At 40.2% G+C, this 22710-nt stretch overlaps 1 protein-coding gene across 7 annotated transcripts in view; it reads right to left on the bottom strand.

Moving 5' to 3' along the window:
- Window positions 1-22710, bottom strand: part of FOXP1 (forkhead box P1) — a 684912-nt gene that overhangs the window by 301490 nt on the left and 360712 nt on the right. The window contains exon 1 of one of the 7 annotated variants that reach the window (XM_036737501.1): window positions 12853-13080. The exons of the other annotated variants lie outside the window; for them this stretch is intronic. The gene's annotated coding sequence lies outside the window, so the exon portion shown is untranslated. Of the gene's footprint in view, window positions 1-12852; window positions 13081-22710 lie in introns of those variants that run through there. 7 annotated transcript variants of the gene reach the window in all.

Here is a 22710-nt window from a genome sequence, read left to right as displayed (position 1 = left end):
AATGACTTTCCCCATAATAAAGAAAGAATAACCTCACCCATGGTTTCATTATAAGACAGATGAGCAAATGTTCTAATCTTTCAAAAGAAATTAACTTACTTTAAATGTCCACAGTAAAAGTCTGATGAAGCCAACTCAATTAGGTAGCTACTTTGTGAAAAGCCCTAGCATCTAGTCATGAGATCTCAAATATCTCTCTCATCTGTGCAGAGTAGAAGGGCTATGAGTAATAATAATCCCTAGTTATTTAGATAGTGTGTTATGGTTTTCAGAGCACTTTACAAACATCAACTCCTTTTCTCCTTACTACAATCCCATAGGTGGGTGATATTATTACACACAAGGAAAATAAGGCAGATTTAGGTTAAGTGACTTGCCCAGAGTTATACACAGCTGGTAAATATCTGAGGACAGATTGGAACTCAGGTCTTCCTGAGTCCAGGCCTAGCACTCTATCCACTGCACCAACCTCACTACGTCTATGAACCACTGAGTAGTCAGTTTTTACCATCTGAAAATAAGGAGTAGATAGCGAAACCTCTAAAAAGGGCACACGGTAAACTCATTTAGAAAGAGAAGGAGAAATAGGAGTTGGGGAAGAAACTGTCAAGGAAAAGAGAGGAAAGCAAATCTAAGTCCTATATATAATGAGTTTTGTGTGATAAATGACTTGCCTTAGCCATAGATTCTCACAATCAGGAAGCAGAGAATCAGGACTTCAAATATTTCATTTATGTTGCTTACACACCCACTTCCTGGCTTTCCCCCTATCCCCAGGTAAGCAGCTGAAAAAAAAAATTTCACTTGGAGGGCAGCTATGCGTATCAAAGAGAAGGCTGACAATTTTGAACTCATTCATTTGGAAGGGTTATTAAATGCATCTCTATGTCACATGTACAAAACTAAAACAAAAACTAAAAAAAAACTAAAGCATCTGCCATAGCAAAGGGAGGAGGCAACTAATTGTAAGAGAAAAGTTTGAAACAGGCACTTCTGGACGAATGTATGGCAAGCTACGTATGGCCAGATCACATCCATTGCACCACCAATCTATGGAATATCAGATGTATCAGCAAACAGCTTTTCAAGACACTTCACCTGATGCTTCTCCTTTTCTCACTTGGGAAATATACACTAAAATAAATCATTTTATAATCCTTTCTTGGGTCCTAAAGTAGCAAAAAAAATCTTGCCAGGCATCCAGTGCCCACAGGTGGAAGTTGCCATGGATTTAATTCATTTCAATGAGAAAGCTCCAAGGTGCCCTTAAGTCAGGTATCCCCCATGGGCCTGGGCATGGTTATTGGAAGAAAGTAAGAGAAGTTGTGACAATATTTGAAAATGTATTCTATCTGAAGTGAATTCTCCAGAGCCCATGGTCGTCTATGCCTCTACCACGGTCCAAATCAGATTATTTGGGAGGCAGTCTGAGCTGGGGGTTGGCTAGTACTTAGATGTTTGCGTGAAAGCATCCAGAGCTGAATCTCAGACCTGACGGTGAAGAGAAATCTATTTTACGTTAGAAGAACTCTGTCTGCTCAAGTACACTTGGAGTCAAGCCCTCATTCCTAACTGCATGAGACTGGACAAGTCACCTGAGCCTCAATATGCTTGTATTTGAAATAAGGGGGATTTTGAAATGACCTCTAGGGTCCCTCCCACCTATACATTTAGGCTCTTGCAGATAATAAATAACTATCTTGCATCATGTTATTTAAGGGATTTCTCTTTTTCCAAGGCTGGGATCGAGACGGTAGACACAATGAATCAAATTACTCCCAATAAAGAACGGTGAATGGTATTCCTGGCAAAACAGTTGTCAGGAATGAACAAGATGCAACAACATAAGGTGGAAACAATCATGAAGTTTGGATTCAGTCAAAGGGCTGCACCTGAGAACCTAGAGGGCCACATGTGGCCTCAAAGCTCAAGTTCTAGATATAAATTCTCAAGGGTACTATAAGGCCTGGTTCCGCGCCTCCCACCCCCCCCCCCCCATCTAACTGGAATAGGAGCAGGAGAAATCCAAAGGGCTTCCACATCCCTCCCAGAGACAATCCTCTTTCCATTCATGAGTCCCAGGAAGGGGCAGAAATTTGGCTAGAAAAAAGTAATGATTGTCCTGTGGAGGCCTGCAGCAAAATACATTTTACAAAGGAAGTTAAAAAAAAAGTTATAAGAAAATGGACACATCAGATCCCCAAGGGGGAAAGACAGGCACTTCTGTTCACTCGTGTTGATAAATAATTTCTGAATCAGGTTCTCCAATTCTGTGATTCTATTAAAAAATGGGACTATCACCCCCTTTAAATGGTATGCTGGAGAAGGTTTAGTTTTGGAACAGCTAAAAGTTATGCTTAAGACTGAAAACTTCCCATTTCCACCCTCACCTCTGCAAAGGCTCAAGGGACAGACATTAGGTCAAACAGGGGAAGATGAATAAGGATGGAGATGAAAACTTCAGGGGACAGTCCTGGCTAGGAGCCACTGGCCCATGGCTAGCAACACCCAGAAAACCAAATGATGCTAACAAATCTTCAGCTTCGATGTAGCCCAGGGCACAGAGAAGGCTAAAAGTTCTATCACTTAACAAATAGGCAGATATGTTTCGCACTGAATGCTGCTATTTGTCTGTACCTACTCTGCCCAAGGACACTGCCCAACTAAGACTCTGCCCCTTGATTTAAAGGACCTGAAGGGTTGGGAGATTTCCTATCTTAATTTTTGCTTTTCATGGACAAAGTGACAGCTATAATTTTGCTGTTTTGCCTCCAAGGAAGACTTCCTTCTATTGTAGCAGGAAGAGGAAACCCGGAAAGGCCATTATGCATTTGGACAAGATATGGTGAATTTGGAAGGATTGGCATGGACATTGAAGGTTTCACAGTGGAGAAACTACAGGTACAGCTTGTCACACACAAGATGTACCATTGAAAAGCTGCATCTATTCCATTTCTTGGGAAATCAACGTTCCCCATGTCCTATGAGAAGCTTGTTCATCAAAGGCTTCCTAGGATGCAGCTTTTGGTTGAATGAAGCATCTCTTTCTGAAGTAAATAATTCTACTCTAACTTATCAATATCAATTAATCAGCAGGCATTTATTCAGCTCTTCCCATGTAGCAGGCACTGTGAGAGGGGTGGGGAATGCTTTGAAATGGTTCTGCCCACATGACACTCATCACATACTGCCTCGGCACAATTTCATTGCTGCTTTAGCAATGCAACGTATCCCTAACTAGACAGCTGGCTCATTAAATGAGGCATGGTAGTGAAGTGGAAAGAACTCCAGTTTGGGAGTCAGGAGAGATCTAGGTTGGTCACAGGATCACATACAGAAAGCTGAAAGCTCCTCAGAAGCCATCCAGTCCAATGCCTTCACTTTCCAGATAAGGAAACTGAGGCTGAAGAGGCTAAGTGACTTAACAAAAGTCACACAGCTAGTTAAGTGGTAGAGGAAAGAGTCTTCCCACTATAATATACTGTCTCCTTAATCTTTCTGACCTCAGTTTCCTCATCTCTAAAACAGGGATGATGATACCTATTTCACAGGTACCAGCAATCTGTGGTGAGGTAAGGTACTAGAGGAATGTCAACAATTCTTAAAGAGTACGAATAGTGTCCTTTGCTTCTTTTTCATAACTCAAGAGTACCTTAAGTTAAATATAACAATCCTTTGTCAAGCCCCTGTGTATATCAGGTACCAGAGATACAGACATGGGTGTGGGGGGAGGGTAAGAGAATGTTTGTCTCAGACTGGATGTTCCATAGATGTCTTAAATTCAACACATCCCAAACTGAAGGGCTTCTCTTTCCCTTTAATACCTCCAACCTTCCTACCTTCCCTATTATGGTCCAGGGCACTATTATCCTCCCAGGCACCCAGGCTTACAATCTAGGTGTCACCCTGGAATCCTCACTCTCTCTGCTGATTATTTCCCGTTCATCACATATGTATAGATTGGTGTACAGAGTTGGTGGCATGTTGTCCCTCCCATTAGACTGTGAGTTCCTTGAGAACAGGGATCATTTTCTGACTTAGAATACATCATTCCTGCACTCTGAGAATAAATGACATTTCGCCAGCACATTAAGGTTTGTGGAGCCCTTTGTGTCTACCGCCTCATGTGAGCCTCACAGCATCCCTCCGAGAAAGGTATTTCAAATCCTGGTAGGTTAACTCGATGGGCAATGCGCGTTCTTCATCCTCTTGGTATTTCCTTTTTGGTATGGATTGTTTTAACTATTTTTTTTAAATTAACAGGATTCCCTAAAGCAAAGTTGAATTGTATTGCATTATCAGGGCAAGTAGCAGCCACAAACCAGAATAAAATTGTTCATCCCAGCCAAGTGGCTGTCTTGACAGGATAGGACATTCAATGGTCAATGTCTTTATATGTGTGTGTATGTACAAGTACATGTATGTGATGTCCTTGAAGTTGGTATCTTCATCTATCTCCCCCTGCCCCACTCCACCCTCCAGTTTCCTTTGATGGGTTGTCTTCCCCGCAAGCTTAGGGTTCTGACAGTTTCTTTCTGCTTGCCTTTGTATTTGCAGTGCCTGGGCACAGTGCCTTAGTGCATAGTAGGTGTGCTTGCTGATCTTGCTCATGTAACCCTGAGTTCTTTACTTAACTTCTCTCAGCCTCAGTTTCTTCATCTGTAAAAAGGGGATAATAATAGCACTTACTCTCAAATGAGATAATCTTTGTAAAGCACTTTGCAAACCTTGAAATGCTCCATATTAAGAACCCCTGATCTGCAGTTTTGGATTCTTTGTCTGGGGAGGCATTTTGTGGTCTGCAAAGGTTATCCTTTCAAGGATGTTATCATATCTTATTACTTGGCTATTTCCATATGCCTCAAACTCAAATCTCAGGAGCCAGATGTAACAGCGGAGACTTAATAGCCTCCAGAACATCTCCTTGCATCTTCTACGATGTCCTCCTGCAAGTCCCACCTCAAATCCCACCTCCTACAGGAAGCTCTTCCTCATCACCTTTAATGCCAGTGCTTTCCCTCTGTTGATCACCTCCCATTTATCCGAGATGTCGACATCTTGTTGGTGCGTAGTTGTTTGCATGCTATCTCCCCTAGAGGTTGCGAGCTCCCCGAATGCAGGGACTTTTTTTCGCCCTTCTTTATATCCCCTGTATCCCCTCAGTACAGTGACTAGCATATCTGAGGGCCTTAATAAATGCTTACTGACTGACACAGCAAGTAGTGTGTGCATGTGCACACACAGACACATACACACATATATACCGTATGTGTGTATACATCTGCATATTTAATAATAGTAATAATATTAAGGGTTCTCATGCATGTAGGGCTTTAAGGTTTGCAAAGCACTTGACATACATTATCTCATTTGAACATACACATATATGTACATATATGCGCATGAAAACACGTACATTATTAGTAACTGAGAGCCCGTCAGTCACCTGTCAGGCATATTCTAAGGAAACACCCTTTATCCCAAGGGTGGAGAGAGGAAGTAGTACTTTTCCCTCCATAGGAAAGATGCTTTTCCTGACAGTTGTGAAGGCAGGGGGATGGGAGCGGGAAAGGGGAGAATTCTGGGCCCAGAACAGAGATGTTAACCACTTTTGCCATTTTTTAGAATGCCATGGGCTCTGGAGTGGACCTCAAAAGCCTGGACCCTAATTTCATAGGGTAATTATAAACATTCTCTTTTGAGTTCATGCTTTGTTGCCACTTCAAGACTGGCACTTCCATATGAAAGGGAATCTTCACACTCCCTCCCCCTTCCTTTGAGGTTCCCTTTTTTACAACTACAAGAAGCACCAAGCTCTACAGGCCTCTCTTGACCTCTATTTTAATTAGTGGCAATGGACCTGATTTGAAAAAATACCAAATTTTGGCAAAGCTCCAAAATAATTCCTGAAGTCATCTTCTCCTTTTCCTTGGTCTCCAGTAATGTAGGTTGGGGCTTCTACAACTTTGGAAAATGTCAATGAAAAATAGCCACCTGAGTCTAGGTATGTCTGATCAGGAGTTGATGTATAAAATCTTAATCAGTGCCTGAACAACCTTAACAGCATGAAGTCCATGTCACTTTGGAGTACCTAGAAAGGAGGGGGGGCACAGGGAGAAGGGGGATCTGACCTTACCTGACACAAAAAAAAACAAATAATGACCTTAATGCTTTAAAAATGCACTCAGGAGAGGTTGTAAGATGTCCTATTACCCATCAAGATTTTTTAAAAAAAGATACCACTTAATAAGCATTAGCTGTCACCTACTCAAGCAGAACTGGAATAAGCCCAGCCTGCCCTTTTCCACAGAAACAGTCAGATCCTAGAAACTTTGTGCTGCTCTTCTGCCTCCATCAAAACTTTGACCATTAAAGAAAGGGCTTCCATATTCAAGAACTCCTGGGTAGGAAAGCTGTGCGATTTAGCGAGGACTTTGTAAAGAGGCATGGACCTGGCCAGTACAGGCCAGAATGAGGAGGTCTGTAATTTCTTACCAAGTTCATAAGAAGCAGGGCAGTAAGCAAATCGGCTCCAACTGACTAGGTCAGGAGGCCTCAAGGACTATCTTTTTATACTAATCACTGGCCAAGGAGGCAGCTTGCAAGAAATTCATACACCAACTCTTTTTGATTCTCTGAACCTTTCTTGAGACACAGCTGAATTCACCCACTTAACTCCTATTGACTTCAAGACGAAGGAGAAACTTGGAGCAGCTAGGTGGCACAGTGAGTACAGCACCGGCCCTGGACTCAGGAGGACCTGAGTTCAAATCTGGCCTCAGACACTTGACATGCTTACTAGCTGTGTGACATTGGGCAGGTCACTTAAGCCCAACTGCCCTGCCTTCCCCCCTCCAAAAAAAAAAAGACTAAAGGGAAACTCTTGCCCATGGAGTGTAGGAATTCAGTCTCCTCACGTATGCTGATCCGAACTGTATCAAAAGTTTTGTGTTGAGTTGAAGGGGTACTGCATCTCACGTGGAAGCTATCATTTCTGAACAGAGAGGCCACAAAGGAAAGGCTTTGTCCAAGAAATCCATACAAAGAGGCATCTTGCTTTAAACACTACATAAACATGTAATATTGTTCTTCCTAAATGATGGAAGAAATAAAGCTACTAGTTTAAAAGATATTCAGTAGCACAAAATTCTGAGTTCTGATCTACCAAAACTCAGCATTCTAGCATTCTCAACAGTCAGGTTAAACTTGAATCTACTTTTTGGAATGAGACATGTTTTCTGGGAGTAGAAGAAACTCCCAGGGAAAAAATTCCCCCTATGATAGTACCTACTTAGAGACTTGCCTGGGCACTGAGAGGTTAAGTGTCTTGTCCACTGATCATGAAATCAACCCTGCACTGTCCACACTCTCCTCTTTTCCCCGTCTTGACTTCTTGTTGAACCAATCTGACTCCATACTCTCTTGCTCTATTGAATCCCTAGATCCCTTATATTGCCAAATATGTCTGGCCAAGGCTCAGCCTGGATCATTCCAACCAATGTTCCTGCACACATGCTACTGAATGGAGGTGAAGAAAATCACACAACAGTTCTGACTGGGTCCACAACAAATTTATATTGTTCAACCTCAACTGGGCTCTCACTGCTGCTGGGCAATCCCACTATACCTTCCTCAGCAATCACTATCCTACAATCCCAGTCTCTATGCTAATGATTCTCAAATAAACCTATTTTGCCCCAATCTCTCTCACGACTTCCAAAGTTGAATTTTTCAGGTGCCTTTTGGACATCTCAAACTGGATGTCCAGCAGACATCTTAAACTAAACATGTTCAAAACCAGACTCATTATCTTTCCTTATACCCCCAACCCTCTACTTCCTCATTACTGTAGAGGGTAATACCATCCTCCCAGTCTCTTAGGTTCCCCCCTATCTCTCACTCTGCCCCATTTCCAACCCATTGCCAATGCCTGGAGATTTCACCTTTGCAACATCTCTCAAGTATGCTCCCTTTTCTCCTGTGGCACTGCCGTCCCTTTAGTACAGGCCCTCATCACCTCATATCTGGACTACTGCCAATAAACTGCAGGTGGATCTGCCTGCCTCAAATCTCTCCCCACTTCAATCCACCCTCCATGCAGCCACCAAGGTCATTTTCCTAAAGCAAAAGTCTAATTATGTCACTAACCCCTCTCTACTCAATAATCTCCAGTGGCTACCTATTGTCTCCAGCATCAAATACAAAATGTTTTGTTTGTCATTCAAAGCCCTTCAGAACCCAGCCCACTCATATCCTTCCCTTTCCAGTCTTCTTACACCCTCCTCCTTTCCATGCTCTCTTCAATCCAGTGATATTGGCCTAGCTGTTCCACAAACCAGACACTCCATCTCTTGACTCTTGCCATTTTCCCTGGCTGTCCCTGATTTCCTTTAAGTCCCAACTAAAATCCCAACTTTTACAAGAAGTTTTTCCCAATTCCTCTTGATTCTAATACCTTCCCTTTGTTAATTATTTCCTATTTATTCTGTGCATAACTTGCTTTGTATTTATTTGTTTGCACATTTTCTCCCCCATTAGATTGTAAGGTTCTTGAAGGAAGGGACTGTCTTTCACCTCTTTTTGTACACTCAGTACTTAGCACAGTGCCTGACACATAGAAGGTACTTAATAAGTATTTACTGATATTAATATGAATCATCCAATCAATAAAAATTCATCAAGTGCCTACTATGTGCCAGGTACTGCACTTGGCAGGATACAAGATGCCACAAAAACAAACAAAACTAGACCTTACCATCAAGGAGCTTATATTCTGTAAGGGAGAGAAAACATGTACATATATAATATACAAAACAAACGTAATAAGTACAAACTAATTCTGAGAGGCAGAGGCATGAGTATGCTCAAGAAAGACTTCAGAAGGTGGTGCTTGAGCTGGTCTTTGAAGAAAATGAAGAATTCCCAGAAGTGGGAGGGAGCCAAGGTCTAAAGAGAAGGAATATTGTGTCAGGCATGAGAAACAGTAACTAGACCTTAGAATACATGAAGTAATGTACAGGAGAGTACTTTGTAAATACTATATATATGAGAATCATTAATTGATCAATTAATAAACAAAAAAATACATTTATTGAGTGCCTTCTGTACCAAGCACTGTGCTAAGTGCTAGGGAAACAACAGGTAATAAGGCAGTCAGCTATAATAATCCAATATCCTAGTGATTTAACAGGTAGGCAGATGAGATTTTTTTCCCTAATATGGCAAATGGAAACACGTGGAAAAACACTAAAGGACTGAGTTGAAATTCACTTCTTAACATGGTCATAATTTGCACTGAGTAAGAAATACTATGACCTGTATACTTCAACTTTGAGTGATACATGAAAAAAGAAAGAGAAAGAAAGGAAGGAAGGAAAGAGGAAGGAGAGAAAGAAGGATGAAAGAAAAAAAGGAAGGAAGAAAAAGAAAGGAAGGAAGAAAGAAAGAGAAAAAGAAAAAACCTTAATAAAAATGAACCCTAGTATTACAGATGACCACTATTTACTAACCGAAGGTTTTGGCCTTGTCTTAGAATTTGAGAGGATTTGAAGAGAGGACTCTGAAGAAGAAAGGTACCAGAGACATGTTTGTCAGCTACCTGAAACTCCATGGAGAGGATCCCTTGGTCCTCTCTCATCCTTCCTTCGTAAAGAACAAACACTCAGTAGGATAATGAATCCTTTAAATGTTACATCTTGGGTCTTGCAGTATTGTGGTGCAGCAACTCTCCACATCAAACAGTCATCAGGACTATTACAAAGTGGGCTTAGAAGAGAGTGGCTGAAAAGGAGCTGTGTGAAAAGAAGTGGAAAATTAAAGCTGAAGGAGTCGAAGAAAGGGCTTAATTTACTGGCATGTACAGTATGCAAATGAGATTACTCTCAGCTTAACTGCATCATTTATGTCCATAATAACGGCATCATCATTACAGGGCTCAAATTAAATTACACCATAATTAGCATATCAAAGTGATTGGTTAAAGTTTAAAACAAATACCCAATTTTGTTAATGAACAGCTGTAATTGTCATGTACACTTCAATGAAAACTCCCTAAACAAATATATGTTTTAGAACAGAGGAAGATTCTTGAAGCAGACAGGTCTGCAGCAGAGGTAAATTACCTCAAAAAGAATGACATTCACTCTTCTATTAATGTTAATATATGCTCTTCATTTTCAGAGAAGAAAGCATTCGATCAAAACAAGACTTCTGTGTTTATTTAGATACCTCCATCGCCACTGAGAGTGACAAACTACAGGGACCTGTTTCCACTTGCAGCAAAAACTATTGATAACAAGGTGAGGGTGACCTGTCTCAAAAAGGCAAAGAACGTGTTCAGTAACATGCTCTTACATAAACTCCCTACACTAATGGAAAAGACTTTAGTAGTTGAGATTTCCGGAGTGTTAAGTGGAGGCTGTTTGCTCCCACTTTTTTCCAAAGTTGTATGTGGGGGGTGGTGGTAGAGACAGAGATAAAGAATAAGGCAGAGACAAAGACAGAGTAAGAGACTAAGAGATGAAAGAGAGAGAGAGAGAGAGAGAGAGAGAGAGAGAGACACTTGATAAATCTATGGTATAGACCAGTACTTTCATAAGTTGATGACTTGATAACATATTAGGCAGCCTACAATTCAATTTGCTCTAATCTAATCATATCTACACAGCAGTTTTGGAGGTGGCAAGGAAGTTTTTGCTGCTCTCCTCTCATTAAAATAAGGAGGGAGGTGGGGCTAGCAGGTTTTATCAATGTCAGACTCTAAGTCAGTAACACACACACACAGACACACACACAGACACACACACAGACACCACAACTGCTGTATCTGGAAACAGTAGCCATCGAACTCAAAGATTTCAAAACGCATATATTACCAAAATACTAAGAAGAGTTTTTACACAGGCAGCTTTGACAGCAGCAGTGGCAAAGGAGCAAACAGTAAGATATTTCATGCCCAAGTCACAACAGTGCCCAAGCCAAGTAAGATTCCCCCTAATGTTTAACAATTCATGGACACACACACACACACACACACACACACACACACACACTTTCGTCCCAAACATGCTCCCTGTGATGCAGCTTTGAATGTAATCATGACACAGTGATATAAAACAAGGCAAATAAAAATAAATTGTGTCAAAAAAACAACATATACATGCCCCAAAATGGGGCAATGCACTTTCGAATATACTTAACAAGCAAACTGAAGGTCTTATTAAATCTGTATTATCTAAACAGTGTTCAAAAATTTAAAGAAAGTAGCTTTTCATTTTATTCATGGAGGAATCCATTAAAGCTTAGGCTCTGAAGCAATATGTAAATTATGTGCCTTTCAAGGTAGAGCTAGGGCAAATTCACTCCATCAACTAATGATGAACCTCATTATGTGCAGGGAGAAATCATAATGAGGAAACAGCCACCCGCCATTCCATGTTCTAACATAAATCCCTATAAAATGTGAGTATCTGCACGTCTAATTAAAGGCTAGTCATTCCTATCACTCCTTGATGGCCCCCAAAGTTAAAAAAAATACCTTTAAAAGCATGTCTTAATGTTGCATTTCTAAAACAGATTTATTTTTATTTAGATACAGTACCTCACATAATTATATTTCAACGATTACTAGTTTTCTGAGATTAAAACTTTTGGGCTGTTCAAGTTCATTTTGCTTTGTTTTGTTAAATAGGTTAGATTTACATTATTTTTCCTTAAAGAACTTCACCTTAGCAGGGACTATACTGCCTGCATGTCCTGAAATGGAAACCCTACATAGCCAAGAAATCTACAGGAATGTATAAGGGTGATAATCATGTGAAATAAAATTTTTAGTAGTCATGTTCAGCCACGGAGAAGAGGTGTTCTGAAAAAAATCAGCAGCTGTGGCATGACTCTACAATGGCACGAGAACAACGATGTTTACAACAGGTATTTAAATCTAGGCTAGAGACTTGACATGAGCTCAAACAGTTCACTTGGAATCCCGTCTGGACTAATGAACCAGCATAGTCCGGCACAACACAAGCCAATTCCATTTGATTTTTTTTTCTTAAGAACTATAGTGTGTGCTCCATTGCCAAGTGTATTTGTGGTTACCAGTATGCAGTAACATCGCTCACCAATAGTTAACTTGCTCTTCTATTCAATTTTGAATTTAGCTCACTGCCTTCTAGTCCCCTCTTTGCAGGAAGTGCTAAACAAGTCTGCCCGGTTGTTGTTGCTGTTCTTGTTTTATTAGTACTGTATCATCACTTGTGAACATGTAGCAAAAAATAAAAATAAAGTAGGCTGCACTTGTTTAGCAGAAAAGCTCCACCTTGGCTCAAATACAGAACATCAGCAAATCCCTCAAAATTAGAGAATAGAACAATTAAGAAATAAGTGAAGGTGTCCAGAGAATTAAAGCACTTGGAGAGTCACTGAAAAGGTGTATTACAATGACAGTCACCCAAACACTTAAACCTTCACTTTTTTTTAAGTCATTTTTCCATTTTGATAATCCTTATTGCAAATTTGAATAGGAACTCTTCTTATCTGAGACCATAAATCCGTGCATTACCAAATGTTAAAATCCAGCTTGGTAATGAAATGCACACGCTAAAAGGTTGCATCAGTGTCGTGTGTGTCGTTCCCCAGGACCTAACTGAGCATATTCTCTAAAGGATGAGTTGCATAAAAATCAACTCACTACATAATAGCTGCCCTAGTCCACACTCACTCATGCCTAGGCTCCATGGATGAGGTCTTTTTTTTTTTTCCTCCCTCCTTTTAGGTCAGCCAGTCATGCACTAGGAAGACAACCTTCCAAAAATAACTTGTCCCTCCCCCAGAGCACACAGTTTAACAACCTACCTTTGTTCTGGTGTTGCAGATAATAACAGGCAAGCCTCAAGACCATGAGGATTTGGGAACAACCAGGAGGGTTCAGAAAAACCACAAGTAGAGAGAAGAAGAAATAACCGAAAAGCCTCTAATGAAACTGTTGTAGCCGACAATTGGTAGCACCAATCGGGTATTTTCAGCACTGTTTACACTAGAGTGAGTACACCTCTGTTCCATCACCATCTACAAGTCTTGGCATTTTTAGATTCCATGCATGGCCATTAAAAGCAATCTCACATCTCCATTTAGGTGGTGGGACTACAAGAGACCTAAGCGGTATTTCTTTACAATGTCTATATCGCTGATGAGCATTAGTTTGAGTGACAAAGGTCCCGGGCTAAATCAACATTCTTACCTTAATGTTCCTAGTAAAAGGCTCCAGCAAACATAACTCATGAAACGCGTATGCAAAGATATGTCTCAAGGAATTAATCCACAGCCCTTAAATGAATTGAAAAAAAAATACCACAGTGGCTTACATTTCCAAACAAATGTAGCTCAGCCTGGGCAGCGTGGCATAAAGCAGGTTTACACATACAAAGCAGTGTGGAAGAAGCAAGAAGAGTTCTTTAGGATTTATTTGACACATTTTCCGGGCAGCCTTTTGTGGAGTTGTGCCGTTTGTTTCTTATTGTCTGAGGAGCAGTTGGGAGCTTCTCCCTGAGGGGGCCCCTCAACCCCTAGCTCAGCCGCCTTGACAGGGAGGTAACCATATTAGGATGTGTATGGTAAAGTAAACAATAACACAGTTGCAGTGAAATGGAAATTTTTTTCCCCCAGCTAATGGTGTTGGTGTCTGTCCTGTTTTTAGCTTTCCCACTAGTTTTGTTTAAGAGTTCAGACAGGCCTTATTTGTGTGTGTGTGTGTGTGTGTGTGTGTGTGTGTGTGTGTGTGTAGCTTCCAAATCTCTGACTTTAAATTTGCTGAGAATGTTTGCAATGCAAGAAAAAGCTCTTTACCATCCAAATAGAGAGCTGGGCCAGTTTAATCATTAAAGGATACGAGCCTTGTCAAGTCCTCTTACAGACCCTTGCAAGCTTCCCCCTCCTCACCTTCTACAGAAGGGTAAAATTCCTTGGGCATTTTTCCTTAAAAGTACTTTCTAAATAAATCAGATTTTCAAAGGCAGCTGTCCGGATCTCAGCAGAATCCCACATCTACAGGCAGTGACACTGAGTCAGGTGTGTATATGTGTGTGTATGTGTGTGTGTGTGTGGATGTGTATGTATACATGTGTGTTTGCGTGTGTGTGTGTGTGTGTGTGTGTGTGCTATGTGCGCGCCCGAGAGCTGCTGCTGCTGCTGCTGCTGCTCCAGCGGCTGCTGCAGACCTCGGGGAGTTTCACATGATCAAGCTCCCCGACTCCACAGCCCCCAAATCACAAAATACGGCCAAACTGCCCTTTTTAATTACCGAGGCGAACTAAAAATACTCTCAAGATGTTAAGTCCCATGCAGGCACATTTATCAGAAAAGTTCTCCAGCTCCAACGAACCTAAATGAAAAAAAGAGTCAGGCCATCTTGTTGCCCTGAACCCTAAGTACGGTTTTTGGGGGGGGGGGGGTGGCAAGCGGGGTGTCCCTGGCCTGCTCGTGCTCCGGGAGCCCCATGCCCTGGCCACCGCAGGCGGAATCCGAATGGGGAGGGGAGGCTCAGCTGTAACACGGGGCAAGTTTCCATGTCTTCATCCTCTAGGTGGGACCAGCGGCTGCCAGCCAGCCAGCAGCTGCCCAGGAAGCGCAGTCCCATGGAGGGTGTTTCAATAGGCAATGCCAGCCCCAAGCCAGCCTAGGCTGCAGAACCCCTTCCGAAAAGGCAGCCCAGCGAGCGCCCCAGTGACGAGGAAGGAGCTCAGAATAACAAGCCAGAGGGAGCTCGGTGCCAGGCACCTCCCGAGACAATAACTCGATGTGAGAGGCGAGGCAGGGAAATAAAGTTGAGATACAAAATCGTACCGTTAATTAAGAATGAAGTCAGATTTATTTAACAAATAAAATGCACATGTAGACTGTTAAACTTGTATAGCTCTCAGGCTAGGTACCTAGAGCCTGGGGATCTTGGAACAACCCAGGGCTGCCCCTCAATAGCATCTGCCCTTATCATATCCAGTTCATATCGAAAGAAACTTAAAACCTCTGCAGCTTATGTTTTATTAAAACATGTTTAGCATTCTTCTAAAAGATACGTTTTAACCCCAAATACCCATGAAATTAAATATCGTATGCTACTTATCTGCCCTGCTTGTGCAAAAACTAAACTTGAACTCAACAGAGAGATCTCAAAATCAATAAATCACACACCCAAGTAGCAGTTCAAAAGTTCAAAGACATGATGGCCAGTTCACTACGTCTTAGCACTCAACCAATAATAACTCGCCTCCATCACTCCTCATAGTATAGACAATTTCATGGCACCATTTTCATTAGCCTGTCTCATGGAAAATTGCTAGCTATTTATGTATACGCTAAAATAAATTAGCCATTTCATCGAGCAGTGTGATTCTTATAAAATGCATTAACACAATACTCGATTTTCCAGTTGAAGTAAATAAATAAATCAATAAATTCAATACAGGGTGATTTTTTTTTATTGTGGAACCACAGCTCTCAGCATAAGTGTTTTTATTGGGTTTATTTGTTTCAATAAAAATTGAAATGGCCCAGTGATCTTAGCACTAAGATTGAGGGGGAAATTTTAAAAAATTGAATATTTAGAAAAATATTGCACAGAACAGTTGACATATATAATTGTATTCTAAAATAATTTCCCTTACACTTATTACCAGCAGACCTATTCTGATGGGAAATTTTTGCAAAAGGAAAAAAAAAAGGTACTGGGATCATTTGGTGGTGCTATGCTGCTGAGCCAAGTTTGGGAGTGAATTTCAGACCCACAGAAGTTATAATGAGCAGGCACATCAGAGTTCAATGTGTCTTTTCTCTGGGAAGGGAGAGAGGATGGTGGGAAAAGTGCCAGATGTATTCTCCTTTCACACCTTACGGAATGCCATTGATTGTGGCTTTGGGAAGGCCATTTATTCCAACCTCTGGGGTAAGGGTAAAGTATCAGAACAGTAGAAAAAAGACGCATGGTAGTATTGGGAAGAAGGGGATAGTGGAGAGCAAAAGCAGAAACCTAGAGAGATTTCTGGTTTGCTAATCCCTCAATCCTGTCATCACAAAGAAAATCACAGGGGCACATATTAGATGTGAGTTTGATACAACAATCCATCTCTAAGATATGTTTAGATATAAGTGGAATAGCCCAGAAACAATTTTCTTGAATTTTTTATAAAGTCGAAACTGAAATACCCCAAGGTCCTCCCCGAAGGAAGTTGCCCTTCTGTAACTTGATCAACAGCCAGTCAAAGTAGGTAAGGATACAGGGGCCCAGAAACTCAAAGAAATTAGTAACAATACCAACATGTCTATAATATAGCAGGATAGAGACTTGTCCTGGGACAATTCCTTTCAGAGCCCCATCTAAGAGACAGCCACATCGATACACCCCTCAAAGTCCAACCTATTATATGTGCTGCAGAAGGGGAAGCAATCAAGTAAGAGAAGGCCAGACATGATAAGGTTCTACTCTACATGCTCTCAGACCATGGCGGGATCTAAGAAAGCTTGGTGGGAATCCAGAGAAACATCAGCCAATTAGGGTCTGAAGGCTCTATGTCAGTTTATATTAGCATCCCTCCTCCTTTACCACCCCCAGTTCCCTACAGGGTGTTGCTGTGATTGCTCCTATGATTCTTAAGAAGTTAATGGAACATCGTAGCATCCTAGGATAGCTTTCCTGGAACCATCATGATGACCAGTTTTACCCAGAGAACCAAGGAGGGAGTGGTACTTCATTGTGTTCCAGCAAGAAGACAACCTTAGGGATAGACAGGCAACAGCACATGCTGAGCACTTCAAACCATGCTCACCCTATGTCAACTACCATTTGCCCTCAGATCCACATGGACAGAGCCCAGAACTCTGGTCCCAAGAGCTTTGGGAACAGCAGAACTACTGACCCTGAGGCCCCTGCTTCCAGTTCATTCCCACAGCCAATATTCAGGGAATCAGACCTTGGGAAAGATGAAAGCTGGTTGCTCCCTCCTCAGAAGCTACAGGTACTGAGCCCAGGAAAAGACAGGCTGCACCACCAAATGCTTAGTATAATCAAATGGCTGAACATCAGAAATGGATATGGCTTGATCAATGGAAATGTTGCTAATAGAAATAACACATTACCATGTGTTCTGTCAGTGCCCCTTCAGACCATGAGGACCTTTCCATCTGACTTGCAGAGGAAATCTCCTATATGTGTCTTCTCTCTCTATTAGAATAAGAGAGCAGAGACTATTTAAAAAAATATTTGTAGCCAAATGCTTGACACAGCACTTCACAAATGGCAAGCATTTAATCATTTTTGTAACTAGAAGTGGCAACCATATGTCAGATACTGTGATAAGAGCTAGGATATAAATACAAGCAAGGAAGACAATGGCTGTCCTCAAGGAGCTTATACTCCAAGTGGGGAGAAGTCAATCTGTGAAGGGGTACTACAAAAAGGAAGGCAAAACAGACCAAAATAAATCAGAACCACCAACATTTTCACCTGTCATAAATTTGGCACAAAAGGTACTGACCGGAAAAGCAGGCAAAGCACAAGCGAACATAAAATGAGCTAAAGATATGAACACTTTCATTATGGGCCAGTATTCATCATAACAAAATTGGAAACATCGTACCTATCATAAGCAAGAACTTCATACTATTTTTGTCAACATTATTCTTCCATCCAAGTTGCATAACAATATATTGCAGATATCTGCACGGTAATTATGAGAAATAACTTCATTCCTAACCCATTACTGCTCCCTCCTACTTCTCCCTCTTCCTAATTTCCCTGTTACTATTGAAGGTATCATCATCCTTCCTGTCACCTAGGCTCATAATCCAGGTATCATCCTTGGTTATTTACTTTCTGTCACACATGCTCCCCCTACCCAAACAACTGCCAAGTCTTGCCATTTCTACCTTCGGAACATCTTGCCTCATTCTCTCCTCTGATACTGTCAATATTTTGGTTCCAGGCCTTCATCACCTCATGTCTGATATATTCCACTTGTCTACTAGTTGGTCTCCCTGCCAAGTCTCTGCCTACTCCAATCTAACATTCATTCAGTTGTCAGACTGATCTTAAAGCACAGGTCTGACCCTATTACCCCTGCTTCAATAAACTCCAGAAGCGCCTCAAGAGTTACAGGATCAAATATAAAATCCTCTAGTTGGACTTTAACCCCAAAGGCCTCCATCCACCCTTCTCCCTATATAAGTCTTCATACACCTTATTCTTCTCCATGTAGTTTGTGATCCAGTGAGACTAGCCTCTTTAGCATTCCTCCCGCAAAATACTTCATTTCCTAACAAGAGGGCATTTTCACTGGTTGACCCCTATGCCTAGAATTCTCTGCCTCCTCATTTTTGCCTTCTGGATATCCAAGCTTCAAGGCTGGTGACTTTGCACAGCCCTCCCTCACTTCAATCTAATTCCCTTGTGTGTTATGGAATCACCTCTCTGATGGCATGATCCTCTTCAAGAATGAAGGACCACCACCACCACAACCAACAACAACAACAAAGTCCTACCTTCTACAAAAGTTTTTTTAAAAATTAAAAAAAAGATTTAAAAGTCTTTCCCCTTCTTCCTTAATTGCTGTGCTTTCCTTCCAAGAGTGTCACCAATTTACCAGATATACAGATGTCCCAAAAGCTTAATGCAGTTTTAAATTTTAGAAGCTTTAAACTGCATTGACTTTTGGGACACTTGTATATCATGTTTGCATGGAGTTGTGTGCTTGTCATTATCCCCTATTAGATTGTGATTACAATTCCATGACAATTAGATTCCTATTAGATTGGAAGAACAGCTTGTTTTCTTTTTGTTAGTTTGTTTTTTGCCTTTCTTCATGCCTTCACCCCTTAGCACAGTGCCTGGAACATGGTGGGGATTTTTGTTTGATTTTTGGCAAGGCCTCACATGAAAGGTGCTAGTCCTCCTTGAACACCCATACACCCCCTACCACATAGTAGGTGCTTAATAAATGCTTGTTCATTTGACTTAACCAAGATTAGCTGAAATAAGAACAGAAATTGAAGTTATTTTAAAGGAAAAACCCTGAAGAACCCTAAGGTACTGAGAATCTATACTTAACAAAAACTGAAAGGTTATATAACAGTTCTTACAACAGCTTTTAAAAGTTGTATAGCAATGCTGGTGCATGGAATGATTTTGAAAAAATAAGCATACTTAGAATAGAATTTCAAAAACCCTCTTTGCATTTGATAACATGAAATCAATTATACCAAAAACAGAGCATTGAGGGGGAAAAAAACACCTGATAACTATTTTATTCATCATGAAGAAAATAAATTCTCTAAAAATATTTGAAAGAGAGCACAAAACCATTTCAGGGTCTACATACAATAGTATACATTGCAAGTATTGCCACAGAAAGGACTGCAGAAGTAAAGGTGGCTCTATCTAGTAATATTTCTAAGGAAAAAGCCTTTAAATACGATCAGGAAAAGAGTCTTGAGAAAACAACTGAAACCCTACAAAAAATACTGAGAAATTACATGAACATCTAGGTACAGTATATGGCCCACCTAAAGGCAGTGAGAAAAGATGTAGGATGGAATCTAGAAAACAAACAAAAAAATCAGACTTTTGAAACCCCTGTTCATTAACAAAAAGGGAAAAACAAAAGGTCAAGATATGCATCAAAATACCAAAAAGAACAAAATAAGCAACTCAACCCCAATTTAAAAAATTCTATCACAAGCTAAAGAAACAAAAAAACATAAGAAAGTTAAGAGAAATCCCAAAAAAGAAAACGTGGAAAATTTGGGATCATCTATATGGCCAAAAGAACCACAAAAATGCAAGTTGGCTCAAATGCAAAACAGAAAACTTGTACACGATTAATATAATGAAGGATAGAATTCCTAAGTAAAAGGAGGTGATTAGAACTCTAGGTTCTCTGTAAAACCAGAAAGTGAAAGGTCTGGATAGGATCCACAATGTTTCGCCCCAACACGTCACAATGGTGCATAAATTGCTAGGCAAAACATTTTAACAACTTTCTCTCTAAAGCACACCTGATTCCAACTTCCTTTATAGAAGGCATTGCATATTTACAGTATTACCAAAAAATGAAAACCTTGACCTTCCAAACTCCAATGGAGTTTATTTCCTTCCTACAAAGCATTCGCAGTTTGTATCGTGCAAAAAAAAATCTATAAAAACTTACAAGGCAGTAACATATTGGCTGAGGAGGAAAAAAAAATGAAAAGGTAGAAGGTTTTAAAGAGCAACAATGGAATCGGTAAACAAGTCACCTAAAATAGTGAAACACTTACAACAGCCTTTATGGATTACTGCAAAACCTTTGACTCAATTCCTTACTCATGGCTTCGTCATGTACTACAAACATATATAAGAGACCAAGTAGTGTGAGAATGCTAGTACAACAGATGTCCTGATTAGAAAAGAGCTGTTTATCTAAAGTACAACGTCAACATAATACTATCAAGAGCAATTCCCATAAAAGGAGGCACTTTCATGGGTGACAGTTTGAATTTGCTATGATTGTACCCAGCCTGAAGTCCATTAGCAAAACATCAATTGAATCTGAAAAATGTCAACTTCTTCGTATACAGCAAGGAAGAAATGAGGCTGAGAGATTTGAGCTCAAGTTTGGAGATAAAATCCAACTAGTCGATAAAGACAAGACTTATAAATACCATGGTCTTCTCCAAGCCACATAGAACAAAAGAGTTATCAAAGAGAAATATGAAGAAATATGAAAAAAGGAATACATAGGATAAGAGATTGACTGGAATCCTGAAGTCAAAGTTCAATAGGAAGAATACATTTAGAGCAATCAACACCTATACAATAATTAACATAATGTATGTTTTTGTATAGTTAAATGAACAACCTATCTAAATGTCTAAGCAAAAATGTCTATAACGCTACTTAGACACAAGGTACTTTTATTAATGTTTCCTTCTCAAATTTCCTTCTACAAATATTAATGTTTCCTTCTCAAAAAAGGGGAAGGTTACTGATAAGTATTCTTAGAGCACATGATGAACAGGTCAGGAATTCATACACTTCTCTTGAGAAAACAGTGGTCAAGGCACACATTTACTAAATGTGTCTAATACAACTGAAAATTGATCATCTTCAGATGGAGCCTTTGAAATAGCTGAAATCCAAGGGTAGAATTAGCAGTCTCTATGTGGGCAAACCGAAATGAACTTGGAATAATGATATGCCAACAAAGAAACATCAAACAAATGGCTTAAGCCATGAGGGTTTGTTTTTAGAGATATAGGAGTTTAGGATGGAGAATAAGATTAGGGTTACTGATACTAGAAATTAGAGAAAAGTTAGCCTTAAGGAGCAAAGATTTATTGATCGATGCAAATTATTTAATGAAGCTATGGGAAGCTGCATAGCATATCAGGGTAGGTTACAAAAATTTTGTATCTACCCTAAGAAGACAGTCAGGTAGCTAGGATTATGCGCCAAAATCTCACTGCATTATAAGTGAACATTTGCCAAATCCCATAGTATGAATATAAAATCCAAGATATCCCTGGGACTTCACTAAATAAAATGTCCTGGAACAAGAATATTGTCATAGAAAGAACTGTTGCCCACAACTGAATAAACATAACATTAATCCAGAAAAAAAAATTTAATAGGTGCCATCAAGCTAAATGTTGATGATCACTAAACTACTTGGAAGGAAAAGCTTGCAAAATATAGAGATCTAGAATAAGGAAATAAAATTGTGAGAACAGGAAAAAGGTACACATCATTCTCATTATGCCTCCTAATGGACTTGTCCCAAAGCTTTCAGAGTCTATGGACGACAAGCTTTCACTACCATACTCTTATTCAATTAGTTTTTAAAATGATCATTTTATCTGTGTGACTATAGTCAATGAAAGATCAAATATGAAGGAATGGTAACAGAATAGCAACTTATAGGGCAGTTAGGTGGCACAGTCAGTAGAGACCTGGAGTCAGGAGGACCTGAGTTCAAATCCGGCCTCAGACACTTGACACATGTATTAGCTGTGCGACCTTGGGCAAGTCACTTAACCCCAAATGCCCTGCCAAAAAAAAAGAATAGTAACTTATGCTTAGACTACTTATACCATAACTCCATCTGAAAAGATGAGAATGAGAAAGTGGCAAAGTGACAGTAATATTTACAAAAGTGGCAAAATGATAGCAATATTTACATAGTGTTCCTAGTGTTAAAAATGCATTATTCATATTATTTCATTTGGTGCTCACAGCTACTGGGTGAGATAAGTAGATCAATTATTAACCCCACTTAAAAGATGAGGCAACAACATCTAGTCAAAAGTCATAGATCCAATATAGTCCAAAGGAAATGAGAACTGGTATAAAGCAATTCCAACAGTGGGTCGGATGTAAACGTATATACTTAGCCTCTCAACCATATTCCTTTTCAGTGTTACTAACAAAATATTGCTGGATCAATCAGGCATCTTAGCTGATTCTAATAACTGGTTTGACTGATCTTACTTCACTTAATTGATAAACTGTTTGAACTGACCAAATAGACAATTCCCCTGACACCTGTGTGTAGGGTTGGGAATTCATCATCCCTTTCACGTGGTAGGCTGTATTCTCAGCCTAACAATTTGTTGAAAATTACTAGGAAGGAAAAAAATTGCCTTGCTAAGAGTGGGCATGGCCAAGACCTGATATGTAATGTTTTTGTGATC

This window comes from Trichosurus vulpecula, chromosome 9, assembly GCF_011100635.1.
Source record: "Trichosurus vulpecula isolate mTriVul1 chromosome 9, mTriVul1.pri, whole genome shotgun sequence".
Classification (NCBI taxonomy): Eukaryota; Metazoa; Chordata; class Mammalia; order Diprotodontia; family Phalangeridae; genus Trichosurus; species Trichosurus vulpecula.
The sequence above is the reverse complement of the archived record's forward strand: the minus strand, read 5'-3'. Positions and strand labels throughout refer to the sequence as shown.